Source organism: Eptesicus fuscus, chromosome 1 (assembly GCF_027574615.1).
Source record: "Eptesicus fuscus isolate TK198812 chromosome 1, DD_ASM_mEF_20220401, whole genome shotgun sequence".
In the NCBI taxonomy this organism is placed as follows: Eukaryota; Metazoa; Chordata; class Mammalia; order Chiroptera; family Vespertilionidae; genus Eptesicus; species Eptesicus fuscus.
The window spans coordinates 59,867,802-59,880,015 of NC_072473.1; the positions used below are offsets into that span (position 1 = coordinate 59,867,802).

The 12,214-nt window shown below is 44.4% G+C and overlaps 1 protein-coding gene across 6 annotated transcripts in view; it reads left to right on the forward strand.

Moving 5' to 3' along the window:
- The window catches only part of PCDH11X (protocadherin 11 X-linked), a 1,077,187-nt gene that overhangs the window by 75,353 nt on the left and 989,620 nt on the right, over nucleotides 1–12,214 (forward strand). The window lies entirely within an intron of this gene.

Below are 12,214 nucleotides of genomic sequence, written 5' to 3' on the forward strand. Positions count from 1 at the left end.
CTGCTGTCTCAGGCTACCCTGCAGGAGCTACAGTGAGAACTGCCGTCCTCTCCTCCCTGCTTGGAGCTTGGAGGCCTTAGAGCTGTCTGTACTGGGTTGCAAGTTTACTAGTTTAAACTGCAATAGAGAAGGCCATTTATATGCAAAAGCCTCTGCTAGGAGCTTGGGTGTGTTTGTAGATTGTGCGGGTGGAGTCTCAGGGCATCACTAGGCTAGGGCGTGGCCAACAGCAATGGCTGGCAGTGAGCCGCCTCCAACCGTGTCCTGCAAACGCATCCCCGCTGTCTCGTGCCTGGCGCCGCCAACAATTCTACCTCCACACAGCTCTGCTAATAAGCCACCCTCACTCTCCGACCCGCTGGCAGACAGCCCAGTCTCTCCCCAGAAACTGGATTTCAGAGAGATTGGGTGCTTGTCTCTCTTCAGATTGAAGAAAGCAATGCCTGCCTCCAGCTGGGCTCCGCCACCAGTTCGTATCGCATGCGCACTCCCCTGTACCTCAGTTTTTCAGAGTTTATGCCCTGATTACTCCCGTCTCTTTCTGTCTAGTTGTAGAGGTTCCGCTCAGCCAGCTTTCCCGTAGTTCTGGGTGATAGCCATTCTGTCTTTTAGTTGTAGTTTTGGAAATTGTTGTGGACAGCAGCAGCCCAGATGTTTATCTACGCCGCCATCTTGGATCCTCCCAGCTTTTATCATTTTAAAATCAATTTTTTCATGGTGTCTTATTATCTGATTTGGGATCTGTGGGTCAGCTACTTGTATAACAGGAAAAGCAAGCCTTTCTTCCATCGATATATCCTTCATTCCTTCTCTGATGGTTCTCTGTATAGATGATTCTATTGATGGTGAATTAAATGTTTCAAGATTAGGTCAGGTGGCAGGTGGGGCGGCACCGCCCGCTCCTCCGCGCGCTCCCTCCGGTCCCTCAGACGCTCGGGCCGGCCGGCGGGGAGCGGGGCTGCCCGGCCTGGGCCATGAAGAGCCTCAAGTCCCGCCTGAGGAGACAGGACGCGCCCGGGCCCCTGTTGTCCGGCGCCGCCACGAGCGCGGTTTAACAATATATCACAAAAATACAAGAATAAATTCACGAGGAAACCAAGATGGCGGCATAGGTGAAACACCTAACCTGCAGCCGGGCACAACAATTTCAAAGGCACAACTAGAGGTCAGAACGGACATCGTCCAGAACCACAGGAGAGCTGGCGGACTGAAATGCCCACAGCTGGGGGGAAGGAGAAGGCCACGGGGACAATCGGGGGAGCCGTAAAAGCCTGAGGTATGGAGAAACTGGCGGAGACACGAGCACGCGCGCCTGCGGGGAGGATGGAGCCGGAGAGGAAGGGGCGGCTGACGGCCTGGCCGGCGTTCACTGGCAGGAAGGAGATAAAGGCTCCGGAGTGCGCTAAGCGCCGGCTCCGACTGCACTGAGCGCCAGTTCCGGGCGAAACCCTGGGAAGCCAGGCGCAGGCTGGGGGAATGAATCTGGGCTGTGGGGCGCAGGCACAGAGGAGCGGGGGAAGGCAGAGCTCCAGAGGCGCGCACGGGAAGGGGCGCAAAGGACGGACTGTTGCCTGCGCCACTGAACTGCCCTAGCGGGAAGGAGACATAAGCTCAGGACCGTGCTGAACCCCAGTTCCGACTGCACTGAACCCCAGTTCCGGGCGAAACCCTGGGAAGCCAGGCGCACGCTGGGGGAATGAATTTGGGCTGTGGTGGCGGACGCACAGAGAAGCGGCGGCTCCAGACGCGCGCACTGGAAGGTGCGCAGAGGACGGACTTTTGCCTGCGCCACTGGGTGGCCCTGCTGGGAAGGAGACAGGGACGCCAGACTGCGCTGAGACCCAGTTCCAACTGCACTGAAACCCAGTTCCAGGCAAGAATCTGGGAGTCCAGATTCATTAGGGGAGGGACTGGACTGTTTGGCAGTGGGCGAAACTCCAGGGCGCGTTTCTCTCAGAGGTGTTTGCAAGGAATACAGAGGGACACAGACACAGGAGCCTCATAGGGCGGGGCTGACAGGAAGCCAAGGTTGTAGGCTCCACCCTGTAGCTCCGCCCCAGCCAAGCTGAGCAGAAGCTTTTTCCTGCTGAGTGCCTCAGGTAGTGGCTGACCCACACTGCATTGGAGACCCAGAAACGAGGGCATCTAGTGGTTGGTGGGAGATGACACCAGATTTCAATCACTTGCATAAGGGAGGCATTCTAGAGGCAGACTCAGTGAGCGCCAAGGCATTGCTGCATCAAGACCCGGCCCACAAACATGTCTCCTGCACAGCAACTCTTCCTATATAGACAAAGAGGGTCCTCACGGCCAATTGGCCTGGAGGACAATTCCTCCCAGTGACACCAACAACAATCAAGACTTAACTGTACAAAGGAGGACCAAGATGGAGACATAGGGCGGCAGCCTGATCGTTGCCTACCACAACAATATTGAGACTACGACGGGAGAGCAGAGCAGACACCAGCCAGAAAGACCGGGGGGCTGGCTGAGCAGATGCTCTACAACTAGAATAAAAGAGAGGGGTACGCAGGATGATGCTGATGCCGGTGACCCAAAGTCCACACTTTAAGAACTATGGCTCAGGCGACACAATGGTGGCCAGGAACGTGCTCGGCGCAGTTCCCCCGGCGGTCTCCGGCTGAGGGGACGGCTCCACTCGCTGCCGAGCACGGACAGACGAGCCCCTGGGAGACATGGGGTGGGAGACTCCGTGCTTGCTGACCTCTGAGTCCTTCAAGAATCTCAATGCCCCGAAGTGGCCAGGTGCGCACGCTCAGCGACTGGCCACCGTTGCAGACCCAAGGGCCGATGCAGCGACACCGGACCAGCCCACCGCCGGGCACCGGGCACACCGGAGCCTTGCCGAGCCCGCCGCCCAACGAGTTCTGCGGCAGCCGCCCTGGAGCTCTGAGAAAATGACCGAAGGAATTGCTGAGAGGGAATTGACCAACAGGAATTGGGATCAAGAAGACGAAACCCCGCTGAGACCCGAGTCCAGGCGAGCCTGCGAGCCTCTGGGCTCAGATGTGGTCACACGCCTCTGGGTCTAGGTGAGGCCTCACGCCCCTGGGTTTGGGTGAGGCCACGCGCCTCTGGGTCCAAGTGAAGCTGGATCCCGGGTTCGGGTGAGGCCATGTGTCCCTGGATCCGGGTGAGGCCTCGTACACCTAGGCCCGGGTGAGCCCAAGTGGCCCTGGGTCTGGGAGAGGCCAAGCGTCCCTGGGTCCGGGTGCGACCATGTGTCCCTGGATCCGGATGAGGCCTCGTGCACCTAGGCCCGGGTGAGCCCAAGTGGCCCTGGGTCTGGGAGAGGCCAAGCGTCCCTGGGTCCGGGTGAGACCATGTGTCCCTGGATCCGGGTGAGGCCTCGTACACCTAGGCCCGGGTGAGCCCAAGTGGCCCTGGGTCTGGGAGAGGCCAAGCGTCCCTGGGTCCGGGTGCGACCATGTGTCCCTGGATCCGGATGAGGCCTCGTGCACCTAGGCCCGGGTGAGCCCAAGTGGCCCTGGGTCTGGGAGAGGCCAAGCGTCCCTGGGTCCGGGTGAGACCATGTGTCCCTGGATCCGGGTGAGGCCTCGTACACCTAGGCCCGGGTGAGCCCAAGTGGCCCTGGGTTTGGGAGAGGCCAAGCGTCCCTGGGTCCGGGTGTGACCATGTGTCCCTGGATCCGGATGAGGCCTCGTGCACCTAGGCCCGGGTGAGGCCACGTGCCCCTGGGTCTGGGAGAGGCCAAGCATCCCTGGGTACGGGTGAAGCCAGATCCTGGGTCTGGGTGAGGCCGTGCGCCCCTGGATCCATCCGGGTGAGGCTGGGTCCCAGGCCCGGGTGAGACCACGCGCCCCTTGGGTAGGGGTGAGGCCACGTGCCCCTTAGTCTGGGTGACGCCGTGCCCCTGGGCTCGGCCGAGACCAAACCAGAGGGAGTCGGACCTCCATTACCACCATTTGTCCACCATCCAGAGCTGAGGGGTCAGTGCTGACATGTACACATAAGGAACTACTGGACATTGAAATTGGGTCTCAAAAGAACTGTTGGTCCAGGGGGAAGCTCGCTACAGATTGATTCATTTGCCTGTCAGCATAACTATTATTGCTCGTCTCACATTCAGTTCTTATTAGTATATATCTAGTGACATATGATCTCGCTCATCTAGGGGAAATGATGAACAACATAGACTGAGGAACAAGAACAGAACCAGAAGCAAGGAGGCATCGATCGGACTATCGGGCCTCAGAGGGAGGATAGGGGAGGGTAGGGGGAGGGTGGGGGGGAGGGGGAGAGTTCAACCAAAGGACCTGTGTGCATGCATATGAGCCTGTCCAATGGTTGAGTTCAACAGGGGATTGGGGCATGCGTGGGGAGAGGGGTGGGATGGGAATGGGGGGATGAGGACAAATATGTGACACCTTAATCAATAAAGAAATTAAAAAATAAATAAATAAATAAATAAAAAAAAAAAAATAAATGTTTCAAGATTAGGACATGGAGGTGGAGGGGGCCATAAAGGCAATTCCTCCAATTTTTCTTCTTGCTCCTCTCTAGGAGCGGAGGGAGCCAGAGAAGGAGACTCCTCTTCAGCTTTTCTAAAAGGCTCTAGCAAATGGAATACTGTGTTCCTCATGAAGAAACAGTTTGGAGGCAAGTTTTTTCCCTGCTGCTGAGCTTTCTTCAAGTTTTGACCAACTTTTGCCAAACATTCAAAATCTAATGTACCTTCTTCAGGAAACCAAGGGTTATGTTCTATAACATCAAACAAAAACTGTAAGAGAATACCTTCTAAAACTTTAATTCCTTAAGCATACAAACCAAAAGTTTATAATAAAGTTTACTTTATAATCTAATTCTGTCCCATTAGCCTGGCTGAAAAAGATGTTCCCACCCTACTTACAGATCTCGACTTCTGCAGCTCATCATGGGCTTTGTGTGTAGTGAATTTCCCTAACCTATATGGTGAATTCTTCCCCACCTTTTCAGTGAATTCTTCTCCACCTTTTCAGTGTATTCTTCCTTTCTTCGCTCTAGGTGAAATATCATCCCCTCCAGAGGTCCTGCGTTGCAGGCACCAGTTGTGCATGCCCGCCCCCCCCAAGTCCCACGTGGTTCAGGGTTCAGGTTCTGGAAGAGGCTGCACACAAATGAAAGAGACTAGACAAGAAAATATAAATTTGGGAATTGGGGGACATGCCGGAATCCAGCTCAAGAGAAAGGACTCCCCTTTGCTCTGGCCTTGCTATCCCTTTTATTCAGGTTTTGGGATACACCCATAGCCCTTAGGCAGGCAATTCCAATAATAACCAATCAGAAAGGATTTACATAAAACTAAAAGGTGAAAGTTGCTTCAGCTACCATTGTCTCAAATAAACAGTGGGTGCAGAGCTCTGACCTTTCAGAGCTCAAGGTCTCCAGCCTTCCAGGTACCTTGTCAACACCTCTCTGCTAGTGAAGACAATGGGTGGCTTCCAACAGGACACCATAAAAATCTTAGAAGAAGCCATAGGCAACAAAATAGCAGACATTTGTCGTAACAATATCTTCACTGATACAGCTCCTAGAGCAATGGTATCCAGAGACAAAATAAAAAAATGGGACTACATCAAAATAAAAACTTCTGCACAACAAAAGAAACCATCAACAAAACAACAAGAAAGCCCACTGCATGGGAGAACATATTTGCCAATGTTATGTCTGATAAGAGTTTAATCTCCAACATTTACAAGGAAGTCATACAACTTAACAAAAGGAAGATAAACAATTCAATCAAAAAATGGGCAATGGACCTAAGTAGACACTTTTTGACAGAGGACATTCAGAAAGCCAAGAGACACATGAAATATGCTCAAATTCACTAATCATCTAGGAGATGCAAATCAAAAGGACAATGCAGTACCATCTCACACCTGTCAGAATGGTTATCATCAACAAATCAACAAATGACAAGTGCTGGAGAGGATGTGGAGAAAAAGGAACCCTTCTTCACTGCTGGTGGGAATGCAGACTGGTGCAGCCACTGTGGAAAACAGTATGACATTTCCTCAAAAAATAAAAAAAATTGAACTACGATTTGACCCAGTAATACCACTTCTAGGATTATATACCAAGAAAACAGAAACACCAATAAGAAAGGATATATGCACCCCTATGTTCACAGCAGCTCAATTTACAATAGCTAAGATTTGGAAACAGCCTAAATGCCCATCAGTAGATGAATGGATTAGAAAACTGTGGTACATCTACACAATAGAATACTACGCTGCTGTAAAAAAGAAGGAATTCTTACCATTTGTAACAGCATGGATGGATCTGGAGAGCATCATGCTAAGTGAAATAAGCCAGTCAGTGAAAGATAAATACCACATGATCTCACTCATTTATGGATAATAAAGAACATTACAAACTGTTGAACAAAAAATAGAAAGACGCAAAGAAGCATCGAACAGACCATCAAAGTACAGTGGTAAGGTATGGGAGGGTTGCAGGGGTTAGAGATCAACCGAAGGTCTTGTATGCATGCATATAAACACAACCAGCAGATGCAAGACACTGGGGGTGGGGAGACGAGGGCAAGTGCCACGGGGTTGGGGTGGCCGGAGGGATGTCAGTGGGGAAAAAAAAAAAAGACATATGTACTACCATTTGTAATAATGTAAACAATAAAATTAACATAAATAAATAAATACTTCTAATATGTTTGAGTAGGTTAAGATACCTTAAATATATAAACATCCTTATGCTTATTGATCATTGATGGCTTTTTTTTTTTACCGAGAAGTTTCTGTAAGAATATTTGGTTTTATTTGGAAGGTAGTGGTAATAATTTTTCATCATTTACTATGCCAATAATTCACTTAGATAGTAATGGCTTATGTATTTTAGCTTTTGGATATGAATATGTATTTATTTTTATTTTTATTTTTACTCTGTGTGTGTGTGTGTGTGTGTGTGTGTGTGTGTGTGTGTTCATGAAAAAGATACCCGAGTTGGCCTGTGGAACTGGTCAAGATACTGATATCTATCCAGAAATGTTAGTGCCTTCAGAGGATAAAAATTACTACAACAATCATGATAAAGATGTATATGATTAGGATAATGGCAATGATGATGATCCTGTTGATGATGAACATAATAGATTTTCTAATGATGTCCCTTATTTGATAATTTTTATAAAATGATACTCATGGATTATTTAACAGCAGAGAGGCCTCACCTTTCCATCTTGCTGAAAACATGCCAATGATGAAGAATCAGAAATCATCTTAGAGGACATGATACTTTCTTCTAAATCAGATTCAACAAACATTTGGGCAACTGGAGATGAGTTCCTCTTCCTTTTAAATTAAAACAAGAATGTATGGGATAGGGGTAAGATCCTTTTGAAATCTTTAGACATAACCCATGGGATCAGTCACAGCTGAGTAGGCTTTGGATTATGAAAACAACTTTGACTAAAAATGGCCTCGCTTGGAGCTTTCTCAGATTCAGTGGACAAGATATGCAGTTTTATTCCTGGTCAGGGCATATGCCCAGGTTACAGGTTCAGTCCCTTGTCGGGTGGGTGTGGTAGGTAACCTGTAGATGTTTCTCTCTCACATCGATGTCTCTCTCTCTTTCTCTCTTTCCACTTCTCCCTTCCTCTCTCTCTTAAATCAATAAAACATATATTTTTAAAGATAAAATTCCTCGCTAAGACCTTAGATTTTGTAACATAATTTCCTCCCAGTTATCTTGTGTACTAATAGCCTTTACCTGAATTTTTTGACACACTAGAACAGAAACATCTTAAATTTTATTTTCCTTACATTAATAAGCAATCAGTTTATTTTGCAAGAGTGTCTATTAGTTAAAGACCATATTTTCCATTTTTGATGAATAATTTTCAGATTGGTTTGACCTAATTATGAATTTTTATTATAGATACAGATAACGCATATTTACAATTATATACTTGAAACCTATATAAATTTACTATCCCATGTCACTCCAAGAAATTGAATAGAATTTAAAAACTTAACTATTACCTTACCTCTTTAAAAACAATTATTTAGATAAAGTATGCAGCTACATAAAATGATTTTGGTTTTATTCATAGAAAGATTTTTAAGAATAAAACCAAAAGCATTTTATGTAGCTGCATACTATATATATTATTGTTGTTGTTGTTCCACTTATTTATTCATTCATTATTGATTCTTGTATGTGCCTGACTGGTGATAAAAACCTGAGACCATGGCATATCAGGAGGATACTCCAACCAACTGAGCTACCTGGCCAGGGCACATGAGATTTTTTTAAAATTACTTTATTGATTAAAGTATCACATATTTGTCCTCATCCCCCTCATTCCCATCCCAAACCCCTCCCCACGCATGCCCCCACCCCCCTGTTGTCCGTGATCACTGGTTAGGCTCATATGCAAGCACACAAGTCCTTTGGTTGATCTATCTCCTTATCCCCACCCTCCCTTACCTTCCCTCTGAGGTCTGACAGTCTGATCGATGCTGTTCTTGTTCATCAGTCTATGTTGTTCATCATTTCCCCTAGATGAGTGAGCTCATGTTTTTAAAGAAAATCTCCCATGAATTAGAAAATATTTTATACTATTATAAGAGTGATGGTGAATTCTGCTTATCCTAATTTATGCATAGAAACAATAGTACTCTTTATATTTTAAATGGTGTTTATTGGCTTCCTTATTCACCAAACATTGCTCCTTAGGATAAGAGAGTAGTTGAAGGGAACATGGAAGCAGCCTTTTCATCAGTGACTCAATGGTGATCAAGGAACACAGATTTTTTGTTCCCTTTTTGCTTTTTTGAAGTATTGATTTCCTGATAATTATCTCATGTCCAAGACCTCTCCACAGTACAATAGTTCTTGCGAATAAGGCCTCCCTTTTGAGAGGTAACCATAATTAAAACTATTGAACTCAAGGTCTAGAGATTGGTTTTCAAACTAGCTGTAATAAACTAGCTGTGAGATCATGAGCAATTCACCTAACTTCACTGAGTCTCAGTGTTCTTTTCATAAAAGAAGAATGAAGGCTGGATAATATCTGAAGTCCCTTCTATTACTAATATTCAGTATTTCAGTTACTATATGCTTGTTTTCTTATGAATCCAGTTCATCTAATTTGAGCACAAGGGAGCAGCTGCTAAAAAGAGCCGGTTAACAATAATTAGAAGTGACATTTCATTTGTTTTACATGTCTTTTCAATTAAAAACAGCTAGCGATTAAGATTACATGATTGAAAATGTATTCCTTAAATGAAAATATTTGCAGTTAAAATGTAAAACATTAAAATCTCTGGGATCAAGTCCAATTTTTGTTTTAAACATTTGTCTAGTATTAATGAGTGTATCTACATTGTAAGGCATGCTTAGATTTTTCAAGTCTTAGAAATGGCAGAGAGAGAGAGGAAAGAGCAAGCAAGCAGCAAATGAAACAAGTGAGAAAGAGAATGCTGAATTATTATATATACACTAGTAAAAATGATTGGTTTCCTCTTAAGAAGTTAGAATTAATAAGACTATGTCTTATTTTATTTATATCTCATATTTAGTCATTTGTTTAAGATTTTACCGTTTTTCTAAATGTAAAAATCTGTTTTGTTTTGTTTTTTAACTAAGTGAAGAATAGACTGAAAAAATGGAAACTAGTGCATGGTTTTATTTAAATATCCATATATTCTCATGGATATAACCACTCTGATATCTTCAATTAAATCTTTTTTTGTTGTTGTTGTTGTTCCAGCTCATGACATGAATTTAAGTTAACACTTCAAGAGATTTTAATCTGAGAACTTTTTCCAAATAATATAATCAAGTAGTTGAATTATTCCCCCAGATAGAAGACACAATAGTATCCATCACATGGCCTTCAAAAAGGTAATAGATATGTGCCTTTAAAAAAAATGATTTGAGAGAGAGAGAAACATTGATGTGAGAGTAAAACATCAATTGGCTGCCTCCTGCATAAGCACCAACCAGGAATTGAACCCCTGGTTTTTCAATGCACAGGATAACACTCAAACCAACTGAGCCACACCTGTCAGGGCTGGGTTTCCTTTGCTGTGCAGAAGCTTTTTAGTTTGATGTAGCCCCATTTGTTTATTGTTTTTCCCTTTGCTTGAGGGGTCATGTCCAAAAAGATATACTGAGACTGATGTCAGATAGTATACTTCCTATGTTTTCTTCTAGAGTTTTATGGTTTCAAGCCTTACATTTAGGTCTTTAACCCATCTTGAGTTTATTTTTGTACCCGGTCTAAGAGAGTGGTCACAAGTTCAATTTTTTTTTTTTTTTTGCATTGTAGCTCTCTGGTTTTCCCATCCCCACTTGTTGAAGAGACTGTCATTACTCCAGTGCATATTCTTACCCCCTTTGTCATAGATTAGTTGACCATATTATGTAAGGGGTTATTTCTGGGATCTCTATTCTGTTCCATTGATCTATGTGTCTGTTTTTGTGCCAGTTTTGATTATTATAACTTTGTAATATATTTTCAGATTAGGGAACTTGGTTCTTCTTTCTCAAGATTGCTTTGTCTATTTGGGGTCTTTTGTGGTTCCATATAATTTTTAGAATTATTTGTTCTAGTTCTTATGGAAGTGGCATTGGTATTCTGACAGGAATTGCATTGAACATTAAATTGATTTTGGTAGTATGATCATTTTAACAACATTAATCTTTTCTATCCCTGAGGATGATATATCTTTCCATTTATTTGTGATCTCTTTGGTTTCTTTCTTCAATGTCTTAAAGTTTTTAGAGTAAATATATTTTACCTCCTTTGTTAACTTTATTCTTAGTTACTTTATTCTTTTAGATGCAATTGTGAGTGGGGTTGTTTGCTTCATTTCTCCTTCTGATTGTTCTTTATTTATATGTAGGACATGACAGATTTCTGCATATTAATTTTGTTTCCTGCTACTTTACTGAATTTTTTAATTAATTATATTAATTTTTGGTAAGTCCTTTAGGGTTTTCTATATATAGTATCATGTCATCTGCAAAAAGGACAGTTTAACTTGTACCTTTTCTTTTTAGATGCCTTTTATTTATTCGTGTGTGTGTGTGTGTGTGTGTGTGTGTGTGTGTGTGTGTGTGTTATTGCTGTGGCTTGGACTTTCAGTACTATATTGAATAATAGTTGTAAAAGTAGGCATCCTTGTCTTGTTCTTGATCTTAGAGAAAAAGCTTTCAGCTTTTCACTATTGAGTATGATGTTAGCTGTGGGCTAGTCATATATAGTCTTTATCAACTTGAACTAATATCGTTCTATACCTACTTTGTTGAGAGTTTTTCTTTCTATCATAAATGGATGTTGAATTTTGTCAAATGCTTTTTCAGCATGTATTGAGATAATACTATGATTTTTATCCTTATTATATTTTATGGTAATAGTGTTTATCATATGTAATCCCCAAATTCTGAAGACAGGACTACATTTTAATACAGAATTGAGTGAAAAACTGTTATCATTTTGGAGAAACTTCCTAAGTGCCTACTCTTTTGTCCAAGAGGAAAAACAAACTGTCCTACTGTTGAAATATAATAAAATGGAGAAAAAATACAATAGAAGAAATTGCTGCCCTAGCCAGTTTTGCTCAGTGGATAGAGTGGTGGCCTGCAGACCAAAGGGTCCCGGGTTCCATTTTGGCCAAGGGTACGTACATTAGTTGCAGGCTCCTCCCTGTCTCTGGCCCTGGTCGGGGCTCATTCAGAAGGCAACCATTCGATGTGTTTCTCTCACATCCATGTTTCTCTCTGTTTTTCCCTCTCTCTTTCACCTCCCCCCCTTAAAAATCAATGGAAAACTATCCTCAGGCAAGAATAAAAAAAAGAAAAAAAGAAGAAATCACTTTGCTTGTGACCAATGCTAAAAGAAGAAGACCCTGTAATACAAATATCACTGTTCCACTAAATATGCTTTGTTAAATCACAATCCTATATAATAAAGAGGTAATATGAAAATTGACTGTCATGCCCTCACACAAGATGGACACCCCATGTCGTTACAAGATGGCTGCCACAAGAAATGCTGTCAGGGGAGGGCAGTTGGGGGGACCTGGCCTGCAGGGGAGGGCAGTTGGGGGTGATTGGGCCAGCAGGGGAGCAGTTATGCATTGATCAGGCTGGCAGGGAAGTGGTTGGGGGGTGATCAGGCTGGCAGGCAGAAGCAGTTGGGAGAAATCAGACAGGCAGGAAGGTGACA